This window comes from Chrysoperla carnea (assembly GCF_905475395.1).
Source record: "Chrysoperla carnea chromosome X unlocalized genomic scaffold, inChrCarn1.1 SUPER_X_unloc_65, whole genome shotgun sequence".
NCBI classification, from domain to species: domain Eukaryota; kingdom Metazoa; phylum Arthropoda; class Insecta; order Neuroptera; family Chrysopidae; genus Chrysoperla; species Chrysoperla carnea.
The window spans coordinates 1-18,287 of NW_025408195.1; the positions used below are offsets into that span (position 1 = coordinate 1).

The 18,287-nt window shown below is 24.1% G+C and overlaps 3 non-coding genes across 3 annotated transcripts; all 3 read right to left on the reverse strand.

The window, feature by feature from the left end:
* Positions 1-1,640: 1,640 nt before the first annotated feature.
* On the reverse strand, positions 1,641-1,759 carry LOC123304548. Its single transcript, XR_006536560.1, has one exon. It is a non-coding gene; the product is annotated as a 5S ribosomal RNA (ribosomal RNA).
* Positions 1,760-8,125: 6,366 nt separating this feature from the next.
* Positions 8,126-8,244, reverse strand: LOC123304550. Its single transcript, XR_006536562.1, has one exon. It is a non-coding gene; the product is annotated as a 5S ribosomal RNA (ribosomal RNA).
* Positions 8,245-14,611: 6,367 nt separating this feature from the next.
* Positions 14,612-14,730, reverse strand: LOC123304551. Its single transcript, XR_006536563.1, has one exon. It is a non-coding gene; the product is annotated as a 5S ribosomal RNA (ribosomal RNA).
* Between the last annotated feature and the right edge of the window lie 3,557 nt (positions 14,731-18,287).

An 18,287-nucleotide genomic window follows, 5' to 3' on the forward strand; every position in this document is an offset into this window, starting at 1 on the left:
TATTTACTCTTATATAAATAAAATTAGTGGCTTCCCAAAAAGGAAAGCCTGTTTAAATTTATCGGATGTATTAAATATTCTTTAATAAATTTACTAAATATTTTAAGTAAATTATTATATTTTCTTAACCTCCAAAACCATACAAGTACGACCTTGTCGTTTTAATGCATATACAACATCCATAGCTGTAACTGTTTTACGTTTTGCGTGTTCAGTATATGTAACAGCATCCCGAATAACATTTTCAAGGAATACTTTAAGTACACCACGTGTTTCTTCATAAATTAAACCAGAGATACGTTTTACTCCACCTCGTCGTGCTAAACGACGAATTGCAGGTTTTGTAATACCTTGGATATTATCACGCAAAACTTTTCTATGACGTTTTGCACCCCCTTTTCCAAGACCCTTTCCACCTTTTCCTCTGCCAGTCATTTTAATAAAAAATTATTTACAATATTTTAACGAACGGATAACACGTGTGTTAACCTCACAAGTATTGTAATGTATGTGAGCGCCGGTACAATTGTGCCTTTTTATATAAAGCATTAAAGATTTTTTAAGCCACGCCTATACAATTTGATTAGTCCATACTCTGATAGCTATCCAATAGGATATGACAACAAAAATTTTGAAATTTCATATAAATATAAATACAACACATTTATTTCGCATTTAAACATTTGACTTTGTAGTATCAAATTGTCGAATATAATTTTTAAAATTGTGTGTTTTTTTGTAAAAACATTATTATTTGAAAATGGCTAGAACCAAGCAAACTGCACGTAAATCAACTGGTGGTAAAGCACCAAGAAAACAATTAGCAACGAAAGCTGCACGTAAAAGTGCACCAGCAACTGGTGGAGTAAAAAAACCACACAGATATCGTCCTGGTACAGTAGCTTTACGAGAAATTCGTCGTTATCAAAAAAGTACTGAATTGTTAATTCGTAAATTACCATTCCAACGTTTAGTACGTGAAATTGCACAAGATTTTAAAACCGATTTACGTTTTCAAAGTTCAGCTGTTATGGCATTACAAGAAGCTAGTGAAGCTATTTAGTAGGTTTATTTGAAGATACCAATTTATGCGCAATTCATGCAAAGCGTGTTACAATTATGCCTAAGGATATACAATTGGCAAGACGTATTCGTGGAGAACGTGCATAAGCGTTTTAAATGACAATTTAAAAAAAAAAAAACAAATAAGAAATATTTTCGGTCCTATATATAGGACCAACATATATTATTAAATAAGAGTATATTATTTTTATTAAAAAATATATATATATATATATATATATATATATATATATATATATATATATAAATATAAATTATTGAAATAAAATTAAACATTATTAAAATTTTGTTATAATTATAAGCGATTGCTATTTCTAAAAATAAATAAATTTCATAAAATTTATATTATTTTATATTCATTTGAAATATTAAAAAAACTTCTCGCTTTAAAGTAACCATGATATGAGTTATAAATGCAATAAAATTTTATACAAAAAATAATATTTATTTGTTGATGAATAATATAAAAGGTTTACATTTCTAAAATAACATATATTTATATATGGTGTGTAAAAAAAAAGAAAAGAAGAAAAATAATTTATATTTTTAATATAAAAAGGCAACCGCACACAGTGTTCCCAAGCGGTCACCCATCCAAGTACTGACTGTGCCCAATGTTGCTTAACTTCGGTGATCGGACGAGAACCGGTGTTTTCAACGTGGTATGGCTGTTGCCAGTAATAAATGAAAATTTTTACAAATATATATTTTTCATAAATATCATTAATATTAAAGTATATTATTAAAATTTTCAATGAAGTAATCAATTTAAATATATACTTATTTATTATACCATATATTTTAAATAAAAATGCAACCGCACACAGTATTCTCAAGTGGCCACCCATCCGTGGTACTGACTGTGGCAAATGTTTCTAAACTATTATTTTATAAAATATTTATACAAAAAATAATTTACTCTTATCAAATATTAATTTGTGGCCTGTATTAAGGCCTATGTTATTTTCATTTTTTAGCAAAAATAATGAAATATTTCAATATATTATTAAAGTAACAGATCATTTCTTTTTTGGTGCTGCTTTTTTAATTTTTGTAGGAGATGATTTGGCAACAGAAGCTTTCTTAGCTTTTGGTGCTTTCGGTTTACGAGCAGGGCTACTTTTGGCAGCGGATTTTGTACTTTTTGCTGGTTTTGCTTTAACTGGTGCTTTTTTTGATGCCGCTGATGATTTTGCAGTAACTTTTTTAGCAGCAGTTGATGATGATGGAGTCGCTTTTTTTGCTTTAGGCTTTTTGGCTGCCAATGATGTAGTTGTGGCTTTCTTTTCTTTTGGTGCCCGTTTACTTTTAGCACTCTTTGCTGAACCTTTTGCTCCACTTTCTTTTTTGGATACTTTTGATTTAGCTGAAGAATTAGATGAAGCGGAAGCAGCCAATTTGAATGAACCAGATGCACCTTTACCTTTAGTTTGTACCAAGGCTCCCTCAGTTACAGCAGCTTTTAAATATTTTTTAATAAATGGTGAAATTTTATCAGAATCCACTTTATAATTTGCAGCTAAATATTTTTTAATTGCTTGTAATGATGAACCACCACGTTCTTTTAAATTTTTAATTGCGTTAACAACCATTTCTGATGTACGTGGATGTGTTGGTTTTGAATGTTGTTTTGTACGTTTAGCACCAGAAGCTGTTGCTTTTTTTGTTGGTGTTGTAGAAGCAGCAGTAACCGCAGTTGCTGCAACAGCTGTAGAATTTTCTTCGGCCATATTTTTTACTTTATAAAAATAATGTATTTATTATAAATATTTAAATGATAAAATATAATAATTCTATCAAATAAAAAATAAAGGTTTTCAATTATATCATTATTCACAATAATATAAGTCCCTATGTAAGTCAAAGTACCATGTAGAAAACACATAAAAATTAAATAGTATTTCTAATTTACTGTCGTAGTAAACATGATTTATTTTTTCAATTTCTATAATATATAAAATAATAAATTATAAATTTAATAATAATATTTATTTTATAAATTAAAATATATTTAATTTTTTTATTAACAATTATTAATAAACATAGTTTAATATTAATTATTTCAATCATACAAAACAATAATATTTTTAAGGTAAACTTAAAAAGTATATATTTTTATTTTTTATTTAATATCGATTTATTATAAATTATTAGTATATAAATAATTAAAAAATTTAATATATAAATATATATATTATAGTATAAGATTTCATTTTTAGAAAAACTTTTTTTGTCAATAATGAAAACGTATTATTATGAAATGTGTTAATCGAACATTGACAAAATATATTTCATTAGAAAATACTTTTATTTATGCATTAATATCAATAATTAACTATTAAATTAATTTTTTCATAATTATATAAAGAAATTTTATACTGATATAAGTATTTATATATTATAATATTTATTTTAAATATAAAAAAATTTATGACAAAATATATTATTAGAGTATTTGTTGAGATTAATATAAGATTATTTTAAATAAGAATTAATTTATATAATTATTAAAATATTATTAATTTTATGTTATGTAATTTTAATAAAAATAAATAATAATAATAAATATAAAAATTTTTTAACAATTTAAATTTTATATGATCTAAATAATTTTGTTAAGTACGATATGAGAAATCATTGTAAGCTTCGTTAAGAAACTTTGTAATATAAAATAATAATAATAATATTAAATATATAAATAAATAAAATAAATTTGATACATATTTTTGGTTCATTCTGTGTATAAATCAAAGGATACCGAATAATTGGTAACGGATGCGATATATTATAGTATCGAGTATTAAAACATAATATATAAATTTATCTTGTTATTCAAATTTTTTGTTACTTAACTTATGTATTTAGAAAATTTATAATATTATTTATATAATTGACATAAAATCTTATAAATTGAAATTTTATTAATATGTATCAAAAGAAGAGAGTAACGTATTGATATAATATCAAAGGATACTGATTATTTAAATAACGAATACGTCATATATTGTTTGTGTAACAAAGTTCACTTGGCCATCTAGTTGAAAATAACATTTTCAATAGAAAGTTTATATGCTTTTTTTTTTCTTTAATTATTAAAAAAATAAATTGAAATTTAATTCAATCAAATTTTATAATAATTTTTTAAAAATTTTTCCTTTTAAAAAATATTTTGTGATGTTGTGATAATATGTATTAATACAAGTGCATCCTGATACTTTTATCTCTAGTAAAGGTATGAGTATCATGAACAGTTTTGTTATCTAATGATATTATTTTGATAATATTTTGTGTATATTCTTATAATATTTTGTCTAAATATCATCATAATACAATATTATTTTGATAATATTTTATGAATATTCTTATAATATGTTACCTAAATGTCATCATAATATGATGAATTATTTCCATAATAACATATAAAAAAAAAAAAAAAAAAAAAGAATCATTAATTTATAATTATTTAAATTGATTCTTTAAAAAAATATTATAATATATTATTTATAAAAATAATTTTTACTCTTATTTTAAATAAATTTGTGGCCTTTTATTAAAAGGCCTATGATCGATGTATTATTATTATAAAAATTAATGCAATGTTTTTAATTTATGCTTTCTTTTCAGTTTTCTTTGGTAATAACACTGCTTGAATGTTTGGTAATACACCACCTTGAGCAATTGTTACACCAGATAATAATTTATTTAATTCTTCATCATTACGAATTGCCAATTGTAAATGACGTGGAATGATACGTGTTTTTTTGTTATCACGGGCAGCATTACCAGCTAACTCGAGAACTTCTGCAGCCAAATATTCCATAACAGCAGCCAAATATACTGGGGCACCAGCACCTACTCGTTCAGCATAATTTCCTTTTCGTAATAATCTGTGAATTCTTCCAACAGGAAATTGTAATCCTGCTCGGCTTGATCTTGACTTTGCCTTTCCCTTTACTTTACCACCTTTACCTCGTCCAGACATAGCGAATAAATTTATTTAATTAATATTTTTTTTTGTAAATATAATCACACAGATGTGTACGTTACGGGGATTGTAACATAAATGTTTAAAATGTTATTTGGGTATTTTAATTTATAATATTTATAAAATATAAAACTTTAAAAATAAACCAATCACCTTATAGTATTATTTTCAGCCAATCAGAGAGTAGTATTCATTTTTATTGTTATATCCATCTTCGCGTATATAATACGCTAGTTGTATACACGACACGCTCATACATATACTGACTGGTGTTCTGTAACTATCTGTGTATATTAATTGTTTGTAACAATGCCACCAAAAACAAGTGGAAAAGCAGCAAAAAAAGCTGGCAAAGCTCAAAAAAATATATCAAAGAGTGATAAGAAAAAGAAGAGGAAGCGCAAGGAATCATATGCAATTTACATTTACAAAGTATTAAAACAAGTGCATCCTGATACTGGTATCTCTAGTAAAGCTATGAGTATCATGAACAGTTTTGTTAATGATATTTTTGAACGTATTGCTGCTGAAGCATCACGTTTAGCACATTATAATAAACGTTCAACAATCACAAGTCGGGAAATTCAAACCGCAGTTCGATTATTATTACCTGGTGAATTGGCAAAGCACGCTGTTAGTGAAGGTACTAAAGCTGTTACAAAATATACAAGTTCAAAATAAATAAATCGAAAATATTATTTAATTGATAACATAAAAATACATCAACATATAAAAACGGCTCTCTTTTTAAGAGAGCCATCAAATTTTTTAAATAAGAGTAAATTATTTTTATATATACAAAAAAATTAAATAAACAATTATTAATATCATATTTAATATAAAATTTTATATATTAATAGCTTGAATATATCTATTATTAGTATATCAATATTATTAATTTTAAATATAATAAAGGATATCGCGGAATATATATCGTAAATCAATGTAATGCATTTGCATTACATTACCTTTATTATTTTCATTTTACATTTACTACTTGTTTATGTACGCTTATAATTATTAGAAAAATATTTTTAATAATTTTAAAAAATAAATGAAATAATAAAAATTTAATAATAAATTATTTATTGAAAGTATAAAAAATGGTATAGCAAAATCTTTATTTTCTTTGATTAAGGCGAAATGTTTTATTAGTTATAAATTCGATAATCTCCTATCGATACTTGTTACTCTTAACTTGTATATATAAAAAATATAATAGTATATTAATTTATAATAAAATTTTTTCAAAAATTCAATAAGTTATTGTAAAATAAAATAGATAATATACAAATTATAATTTATTATTGCAGATATATTACAATAAAAAAAAAAAATAAAAATATTTGGTAATGTATGTTATAAACAAAATAATTTGTTGTAAACAAATTATATAATATGTTATATTTATTAACAAATTTATTTACTCTTATATAAATAAAATTAGTGGCTTCCCAAAAAGGAAAGCCTGTTTAAATTTATCGGATGTATTAAATATTCTTTAATAAATTTACTAAATATTTTAAGTAAATTATTATATTTTCTTAACCTCCAAAACCATACAAAGTACGACCTTGTCGTTTTAATGCATATACAACATCCATAGCTGTAACTGTTTTACGTTTTGCGTGTTCAGTATATGTAACAGCATCCCGAATAACATTTTCAAGGAATACTTTAAGTACACCACGTGTTTCTTCATAAATTAAACCAGAGATACGTTTTACTCCACCTCGTCGTGCTAAACGACGAATTGCAGGTTTTGTAATACCTTGGATATTATCACGCAAAACTTTTCTATGACGTTTTGCACCCCCTTTTCCAAGACCCTTTCCACCTTTTCCTCTGCCAGTCATTTTAATAAAAAATTATTTACAATATTTTAACGAACGGATAACACGTGTGTTAACCTCACAAGTATTGTAATGTATGTGAGCGCCGGTACAATTGTGCCTTTTTATATAAAGCATTAAAGATTTTTTAAGCCACGCCTATACAATTTGATTAGTCCATACTCTGATAGCTATCCAATAGGATATGACAACAAAAATTTTGAAATTTCATATAAATATAAATACAACACATTTATTTCGCATTTAAACATTTGACTTTGTAGTATCAAATTGTCGAATATAATTTTTAAAATTGTGTGTTTTTTTGTAAAAACATTATTATTTGAAAATGGCTAGAACCAAGCAAACTGCACGTAAATCAACTGGTGGTAAAGCACCAAGAAAACAATTAGCAACGAAAGCTGCACGTAAAAGTGCACCAGCAACTGGTGGAGTAAAAAAACCACACAGATATCGTCCTGGTACAGTAGCTTTACGAGAAATTCGTCGTTATCAAAAAAGTACTGAATTGTTAATTCGTAAATTACCATTCCAACGTTTAGTACGTGAAATTGCACAAGATTTTAAAACCGATTTACGTTTTCAAAGTTCAGCTGTTATGGCATTACAAGAAGCTAGTGAAGCCTATTTAGTAGGTTTATTTGAAGATACCAATTTATGCGCAATTCATGCAAAGCGTGTTACAATTATGCCTAAGGATATACAATTGGCAAGACGTATTCGTGGAGAACGTGCATAAGCGTTTTAAATGACAATTTAAAAAAAAAAAAACAAATAAGAAATATTTTCGGTCCTATATATAGGACCAACATATATTATTAAATAAGAGTATATTATTTTTATTAAAAAATATATATATATATATATATATATATATATATATATATATATATAAATATAAATTATTGAAATAAAATTAAACATTATTAAAATTTTGTTATAATTATAAGCGATTGCTATTTCTAAAAATAAATAAATTTCATAAAATTTATATTATTTTATATTCATTTGAAATATTAAAAAAACTTCTCGCTTTAAAGTAACCATGATATGAGTTATAAATGCAATAAAATTTTATACAAAAAATAATATTTATTTGTTGATGAATAATATAAAAGGTTTACATTTCTAAATAACATATATTTATATATGGTGTGTAAAAAAAAAGAAAAGAAGAAAAATAATTTATATTTTTAATATAAAAAGGCAACCGCACACAGTGTTCCCAAGCGGTCACCCATCCAAGTACTGACTGTGCCCAATGTTGCTTAACTTCGGTGATCGGACGAGAACCGGTGTTTTCAACGTGGTATGGCTGTTGCCAGTAATAAATGAAAATTTTTACAAATATATATTTTTCATAAATATCATTAATATTAAAGTATATTATTAAAATTTTCAATGAAGTAATCAATTTAAATATATACTTATTTATTATACCATATATTTTAAATAAAAATGCAACCGCACACAGTATTCTCAAGTGGCCACCCATCCGTGGTACTGACTGTGGCAAATGTTTCTAAACTATTATTTTATAAAATATTTATACAAAAAATAATTTACTCTTATCAAATATTAATTTGTGGCCTGTATTAAGGCCTATGTTATTTTCATTTTTTAGCAAAAATAATGAAATATTTCAATATATTATTAAAGTAACAGATCATTTCTTTTTTGGTGCTGCTTTTTTAATTTTTGTAGGAGATGATTTGGCAACAGAAGCTTTCTTAGCTTTTGGTGCTTTCGGTTTACGAGCAGGGCTACTTTTGGCAGCGGATTTTGTACTTTTTGCTGGTTTTGCTTTAACTGGTGCTTTTTTTGATGCCGCTGATGATTTTGCAGTAACTTTTTTAGCAGCAGTTGATGATGATGGAGTCGCTTTTTTTGCTTTAGGCTTTTTGGCTGCCAATGATGTAGTTGTGGCTTTCTTTTCTTTTGGTGCCCGTTTACTTTTAGCACTCTTTGCTGAACCTTTTGCTCCACTTTCTTTTTTGGATACTTTTGATTTAGCTGAAGAATTAGATGAAGCGGAAGCAGCCAATTTGAATGAACCAGATGCACCTTTACCTTTAGTTTGTACCAAGGCTCCCTCAGTTACAGCAGCTTTTAAATATTTTTTAATAAATGGTGAAATTTTATCAGAATCCACTTTATAATTTGCAGCTAAATATTTTTTAATTGCTTGTAATGATGAACCACCACGTTCTTTTAAATTTTTAATTGCGTTAACAACCATTTCTGATGTACGTGGATGTGTTGGTTTTGAATGTTGTTTTGTACGTTTAGCACCAGAAGCTGTTGCTTTTTTTGTTGGTGTTGTAGAAGCAGCAGTAACCGCAGTTGCTGCAACAGCTGTAGAATTTTCTTCGGCCATATTTTTTACTTTATAAAAATAATGTATTTATTATAAATATTTAAATGATAAAATATAATAATTCTATCAAATAAAAAATAAAGGTTTTCAATTATATCATTATTCACAATAATATAAGTCCCTATGTAAGTCAAAGTACCATGTAGAAAACACATAAAAATTAAATAGTATTTCTAATTTACTGTCGTAGTAAACATGATTTATTTTTTCAATTTCTATAATATATAAAATAATAAATTATAAATTTAATAATAATATTTATTTTATAAATTAAAATATATTTAATTTTTTTATTAACAATTATTAATAAACATAGTTTAATATTAATTATTTCAATCATACAAAACAATAATATTTTTAAGGTAAACTTAAAAAGTATATATTTTTATTTTTTATTTAATATCGATTTATTATAAATTATTAGTATATAAATAATTAAAAAATTTAATATATAAATATATATATTATAGTATAAGATTTCATTTTTAGAAAAACTTTTTTTGTCAATAATGAAAACGTATTATTATGAAATGTGTTAATCGAACATTGACAAAATATATTTCATTAGAAAATACTTTTATTTATGCATTAATATCAATAATTAACTATTAAATTAATTTTTTCATAATTATATAAAGAAATTTTATACTGATATAAGTATTTATATATTATAATATTTATTTTAAATATAAAAAAATTTATGACAAAATATATTATTAGAGTATTTGTTGAGATTAATATAAGATTATTTTAAATAAGAATTAATTTATATAATTATTAAAATATTATTAATTTTATGTTATGTAATTTTAATAAAAATAAATAATAATAATAAATATAAAAATTTTTTAACAATTTAAATTTTATATGATCTAAATAATTTTGTTAAGTACGATATGAGAAATCATTGTAAGCTTCGTTAAGAAACTTTGTAATATAAAATAATAATAATAATATTAAATATATAAATAAATAAAATAAATTTGATACATATTTTTGGTTCATTCTGTGTATAAATCAAAGGATACCGAATAATTGGTAACGGATGCGATATATTATAGTATCGAGTATTAAAACATAATATATAAATTTATCTTGTTATTCAAATTTTTTGTTACTTAACTTATGTATTTAGAAAATTTATAATATTATTTATATAATTGACATAAAATCTTATAAATTGAAATTTTATTAATATGTATCAAAAGAAGAGAGTAACGTATTGATATAATATCAAAGGATACTGATTATTTAAATAACGAATACGTCATATATGTTTGTGTAACAAAGTTCACTTGGCCATCTAGTTGAAAATAACATTTTCAATAGAAAGTTTATATGCTTTTTTTTTTCTTTAATTATTAAAAAAATAAATTGAAATTTAATTCAATCAAATTTTATAATAATTTTTAAAAAATTTTTCCTTTTAAAAAATATTTTGTGATGTTGTGATAATATGTATTAATACAAGTGCATCCTGATACTTTTATCTCTAGTAAAGGTATGAGTATCATGAACAGTTTTGTTATCTAATGATATTATTTTGATAATATTTTGTGTATATTCTTATAATATTTTGTCTAAATATCATCATAATACAATATTATTTTGATAATATTTTATGAATATTCTTATAATATGTTACCTAAATGTCATCATAATATGATGAATTATTTCCATAATAACATATAAAAAAGAAAAAAAAAAAAAAGAATCATTAATTTATAATTATTTAAATTGATTCTTTAAAAAAATATTATAATATATTATTTATAAAAATAATTTTTACTCTTATTTTAAATAAATTTGTGGCCTTTTATTAAAAGGCCTATGATCGATGTATTATTATTATAAAAATTAATGCAATGTTTTTAATTTATGCTTTCTTTTCAGTTTTCTTTGGTAATAACACTGCTTGAATGTTTGGTAATACACCACCTTGAGCAATTGTTACACCAGATAATAATTTATTTAATTCTTCATCATTACGAATTGCCAATTGTAAATGACGTGGAATGATACGTGTTTTTTTGTTATCACGGGCAGCATTACCAGCTAACTCGAGAACTTCTGCAGCCAAATATTCCATAACAGCAGCCAAATATACTGGGGCACCAGCACCTACTCGTTCAGCATAATTTCCTTTTCGTAATAATCTGTGAATTCTTCCAACAGGAAATTGTAATCCTGCTCGGCTTGATCTTGACTTTGCCTTTCCCTTTACTTTACCACCTTTACCTCGTCCAGACATAGCGAATAAATTTATTTAATTAATATTTTTTTTTGTAAATATAATCACACAGATGTGTACGTTACGGGGATTGTAACATAAATGTTTAAAATGTTATTTGGGTATTTTAATTTATAATATTTATAAAATATAAAACTTTAAAAATAAACCAATCACCTTATAGTATTATTTTCAGCCAATCAGAGAGTAGTATTCATTTTTATTGTTATATCCATCTTCGCGTATATAATACGCTAGTTGTATACACGACACGCTCATACATATACTGACTGGTGTTCTGTAACTATCTGTGTATATTAATTGTTTGTAACAATGCCACCAAAAACAAGTGGAAAAGCAGCAAAAAAAGCTGGCAAAGCTCAAAAAAATATATCAAAGAGTGATAAGAAAAAGAAGAGGAAGCGCAAGGAATCATATGCAATTTACATTTACAAAGTATTAAAACAAGTGCATCCTGATACTGGTATCTCTAGTAAAGCTATGAGTATCATGAACAGTTTTGTTAATGATATTTTTGAACGTATTGCTGCTGAAGCATCACGTTTAGCACATTATAATAAACGTTCAACAATCACAAGTCGGGAAATTCAAACCGCAGTTCGATTATTATTACCTGGTGAATTGGCAAAGCACGCTGTTAGTGAAGGTACTAAAGCTGTTACAAAATATACAAGTTCAAAATAAATAAATCGAAAATATTATTTAATTGATAACATAAAAATACATCAACATATAAAAATGGCTCTCTTTTTAAGAGAGCCATCAAATTTTTTAAATAAGAGTAAATTATTTTTATATATACAAAAAAATTAAATAAACAATTATTAATATCATATTTAATATAAAATTTTATATATTAATAGCTTGAATATATCTATTATTAGTATATCAATATTATTAATTTTAAATATAATAAAGGATATCGCGGAATATATATCGTAAATCAGTGTAATGCAAATGCATTACATTACCTTTATTATTTTCATTTTACATTTACTACTTGTTTATGTACGCTTATAATTATTAGAAAAATATTTTTAATAATTTTAAAAAATAAATGAAATAATAAAAATTTAATAATAAATTATTTATTGAAAGTATAAAAAATGGTATAGCAAAATCTTTATTTTCTTTGATTAAGGCGAAATGTTTTATTAGTTATAAATTCGATAATCTCCTATCGATACTTGTTACTCTTAACTTGTATATATAAAAAATATAATAGTATATTAATTTATAATAAAATTTTTTCAAAAATTCAATAAGTTATTGTAAAATAAAATAGATAATATACAAATTATAATTTATTATTGCAGATATATTACAATAAAAAAAAAAAATAAAAATATTTGGTAATGTATGTTATAAACAAAATAATTTGTTGTAAACAAATTATATAATATGTTATATTTATTAACAAATTTATTTACTCTTATATAAATAAAATTAGTGGCTTCCCAAAAAGGAAAGCCTGTTTAAATTTATCGGATGTATTAAATATTCTTTAATAAATTTACTAAATATTTTAAGTAAATTATTATATTTTCTTAACCTCCAAAACCATACAAAGTACGACCTTGTCGTTTTAATGCATATACAACATCCATAGCTGTAACTGTTTTACGTTTTGCGTGTTCAGTATATGTAACAGCATCCCGAATAACATTTTCAAGGAATACTTTAAGTACACCACGTGTTTCTTCATAAATTAAACCAGAGATACGTTTTACTCCACCTCGTCGTGCTAAACGACGAATTGCAGGTTTTGTAATACCTTGGATATTATCACGCAAAACTTTTCTATGACGTTTTGCACCCCCTTTTCCAAGACCCTTTCCACCTTTTCCTCTGCCAGTCATTTTAATAAAAAATTATTTACAATATTTTAACGAACGGATAACACGTGTGTTAACCTCACAAGTATTGTAATGTATGTGAGCGCCGGTACAATTGTGCCTTTTTATATAAAGCATTAAAGATTTTTTAAGCCACGCCTATACAATTTGATTAGTCCATACTCTGATAGCTATCCAATAGGATATGACAACAAAAATTTTGAAATTTCATATAAATATAAATACAACACATTTATTTCGCATTTAAACATTTGACTTTGTAGTATCAAATTGTCGAATATAATTTTTAAAATTGTGTGTTTTTTTGTAAAAACATTATTATTTGAAAATGGCTAGAACCAAGCAAACTGCACGTAAATCAACTGGTGGTAAAGCACCAAGAAAACAATTAGCAACGAAAGCTGCACGTAAAAGTGCACCAGCAACTGGTGGAGTAAAAAAACCACACAGATATCGTCCTGGTACAGTAGCTTTACGAGAAATTCGTCGTTATCAAAAAAGTACTGAATTGTTAATTCGTAAATTACCATTCCAACGTTTAGTACGTGAAATTGCACAAGATTTTAAAACCGATTTACGTTTTCAAAGTTCAGCTGTTATGGCATTACAAGAAGCTAGTGAAGCCTATTTAGTAGGTTTATTTGAAGATACCAATTTATGCGCAATTCATGCAAAGCGTGTTACAATTATGCCTAAGGATATACAATTGGCAAGACGTATTCGTGGAGAACGTGCATAAGCGTTTTAAATGACAATTTAAAAAAAAAAAAACAAATAAGAAATATTTTCGGTCCTATATATAGGACCAACATATATTATTAAATAAGAGTATATTATTTTTATTAAAAAATATATATATATATATATATATATATATATATATATATATATATATAAATATAAATTATTGAAATAAAATTAAACATTATTAAAATTTTGTTATAATTATAAGCGATTGCTATTTCTAAAAATAAATAAATTTCATAAAATTTATATTATTTTATATTCATTTGAAATATTAAAAAAACTTCTCGCTTTAAAGTAACCATGATATGAGTTATAAATGCAATAAAATTTTATACAAAAAATAATATTTATTTGTTGATGAATAATATAAAAGGTTTACATTTCTAAATAACATATATTTATATATGGTGTGTAAAAAAAAAGAAAAGAAGAAAAATAATTTATATTTTTAATATAAAAAGGCAACCGCACACAGTGTTCCCAAGCGGTCACCCATCCAAGTACTGACTGTGCCCAATGTTGCTTAACTTCGGTGATCGGACGAGAACCGGTGTTTTCAACGTGGTATGGCTGTTGCCAGTAATAAATGAAAATTTTTACAAATATATATTTTTCATAAATATCATTAATATTAAAGTATATTATTAAAATTTTCAATGAAGTAATCAATTTAAATATATACTTATTTATTATACCATATATTTTAAATAAAAAGGCAACCGCACACAGTATTCTCAAGTGGCCACCCATCCGTGGTACTGACTGTGGCAAATGTTTCTAAACTATTATTTTATAAAATATTTATACAAAAAATAATTTACTCTTATCAAATATTAATTTGTGGCCTGTATTAAGGCCTATGTTATTTTCATTTTTTAGCAAAAATAATGAAATATTTCAATATATTATTAAAGTAACAGATCATTTCTTTTTTGGTGCTGCTTTTTTAATTTTTGTAGGAGATGATTTGGCAACAGAAGCTTTCTTAGCTTTTGGTGCTTTCGGTTTACGAGCAGGGCTACTTTTGGCAGCGGATTTTGTACTTTTTGCTGGTTTTGCTTTAACTGGTGCTTTTTTTGATGCCGCTGATGATTTTGCAGTAACTTTTTTAGCAGCAGTTGATGATGATGGAGTCGCTTTTTTTGCTTTAGGCTTTTTGGCTGCCAATGATGTAGTTGTGGCTTTCTTTTCTTTTGGTGCCCGTTTACTTTTAGCACTCTTTGCTGAACCTTTTGCTCCACTTTCTTTTTTGGATACTTTTGATTTAGCTGAAGAATTAGATGAAGCGGAAGCAGCCAATTTGAATGAACCAGATGCACCTTTACCTTTAGTTTGTACCAAGGCTCCCTCAGTTACAGCAGCTTTTAAATATTTTTTAATAAATGGTGAAATTTTATCAGAATCCACTTTATAATTTGCAGCTAAATATTTTTTAATTGCTTGTAATGATGAACCACCACGTTCTTTTAAATTTTTAATTGCGTTAACAACCATTTCTGATGTACGTGGATGTGTTGGTTTTGAATGTTGTTTTGTACGTTTAGCACCAGAAGCTGTTGCTTTTTTTGTTGGTGTTGTAGAAGCAGCAGTAACCGCAGTTGCTGCAACAGCTGTAGAATTTTCTTCGGCCATATTTTTTACTTTATAAAAATAATGTATTTATTATAAATATTTAAATGATAAAATATAATAATTCTATCAAATAAAAAATAAAGGTTTTCAATTATATCATTATTCACAATAATATAAGTCCCTATGTAAGTCAAAGTACCATGTAGAAAACACATAAAAATTAAATAGTATTTCTAATTTACTGTCGTAGTAAACATGATTTATTTTTTCAATTTCTATAATATATAAAATAATAAATTATAAATTTAATAATAATATTTATTTTATAAATTAAAATATATTTAATTTTTTTATTAACAATTATTAATAAACATAGTTTAATATTAATTATTTCAATCATACAAAACAATAATATTTTTAAGGTAAACTTAAAAAGTATATATTTTTATTTTTTATTTAATATCGATTTATTATAAATTATTAGTATATAAATAATTAAAAAATTTAATATATAAATATATATATTATAGTATAAGATTTCATTTTTAGAAAAACTTTTTTTGTCAATAATGAAAACGTATTATTATGAAATGTGTTAATCGAACATTGACAAAATATATTTCATTAGAAAATACTTTTATTTATGCATTAATATCAATAATTAACTATTAAATTAATTTTTTCATAATTATATAAAGAAATTTTATACTGATATAAGTATTTATATATTATAATATTTATTTTAAATATAAAAAAATTTATGACAAAATATATTATTAGAGTATTTGTTGAGATTAATATAAGATTATTTTAAATAAGAATTAATTTATATAATTATTAAAATATTATTAATTTTATGTTATGTAATTTTAATAAAAATAAATAATAATAATAAATATAAAAATTTTTTAACAATTTAAATTTTATATGATCTAAATAATTTTGTTAAGTACGATATGAGAAATCATTGTAAGCTTCGTTAAGAAACTTTGTAATATAAAATAATAATAATAATATTAAATATATAAATAAATAAAATAAATTTGATACATATTTTTGGTTCATTCTGTGTATAAATCAAAGGATACCGAATAATTGGTAACGGATGCGATATATTATAGTATCGAGTATTAAAACATAATATATAAATTTATCTTGTTATTCAAATTTTTTGTTACTTAACTTATGTATTTAGAAAATTTATAATATTATTTATATAATTGACATAAAATCTTATAAATTGAAATTTTATTAATATGTATCAAAAGAAGAGAGTAACGTATTGATATAATATCAAAGGATACTGATTATTTAAATAACGAATACGTCATATATTGTTTGTGTAACAAAGTTCACTTGGCCATCTAGTTGAAAATAACATTTTCAATAGAAAGTTTATATGCTTTTTTTTTTCTTTAATTATTAAAAAAATAAATTGAAATTTAATTCAATCAAATTTTATAATAATTTTTAAAAAATTTTTCCTTTTAAAAAATATTTTGTGATGTTGTGATAATATGTATTAATACAAGTGCATCCTGATACTTTTATCTCTAGTAAAGGTATGAGTATCATGAACAGTTTTGTTATCTAATGATATTATTTTGATAATATTTTGTGTATATTCTTATAATATTTTGTCTAAATATCATCATAATACAATATTATTTTGATAATATTTTATGAATATTCTTATAATATGTTACCTAAATGTCATCATAATATGATGAATTATTTCCATAATAACATATAAAAAAGAAAAAAAAAAAAAAGAATCATTAATTTATAATTATTTAAATTGATTCTTTAAAAAAATATTATAATATATTATTTATAAAAATAATTTTTACTCTTATTTTAAATAAATTTGTGGCCTTTTATTAAAAGGCCTATGATCGATGTATTATTATTATAAAAATTAATGCAATGTTTTTAATTTATGCTTTCTTTTCAGTTTTCTTTGGTAATAACACTGCTTGAATGTTTGGTAATACACCACCTTGAGCAATTGTTACACCAGATAATAATTTATTTAATTCTTCATCATTACGAATTGCCAATTGTAAATGACGTGGAATGATACGTGTTTTTTTGTTATCACGGGCAGCATTACCAGCTAACTCGAGAACTTCTGCAGCCAAATATTCCATAACAGCAGCCAAATATACTGGGGCACCAGCACCTACTCGTTCAGCATAATTTCCTTTTCGTAATAATCTGTGAATTCTTCCAACAGGAAATTGTAATCCTGCTCGGCTTGATCTTGACTTTGCCTTTCCCTTTACTTTACCACCTTTACCTCGTCCAGACATAGCGAATAAATTTATTTAATTAATATTTTTTTTTGTAAATATAATCACACAGATGTGTACGTTACGGGGATTGTAACATAAATGTTTAAAATGTTATTTGGGTATTTTAATTTATAATATTTATAAAATATAAAACTTTAAAAATAAACCAATCACCTTATAGTATTATTTTCAGCCAATCAGAGAGTAGTATTCATTTTTATTGTTATATCCATCTTCGCGTATATAATACGCTAGTTGTATACACGACA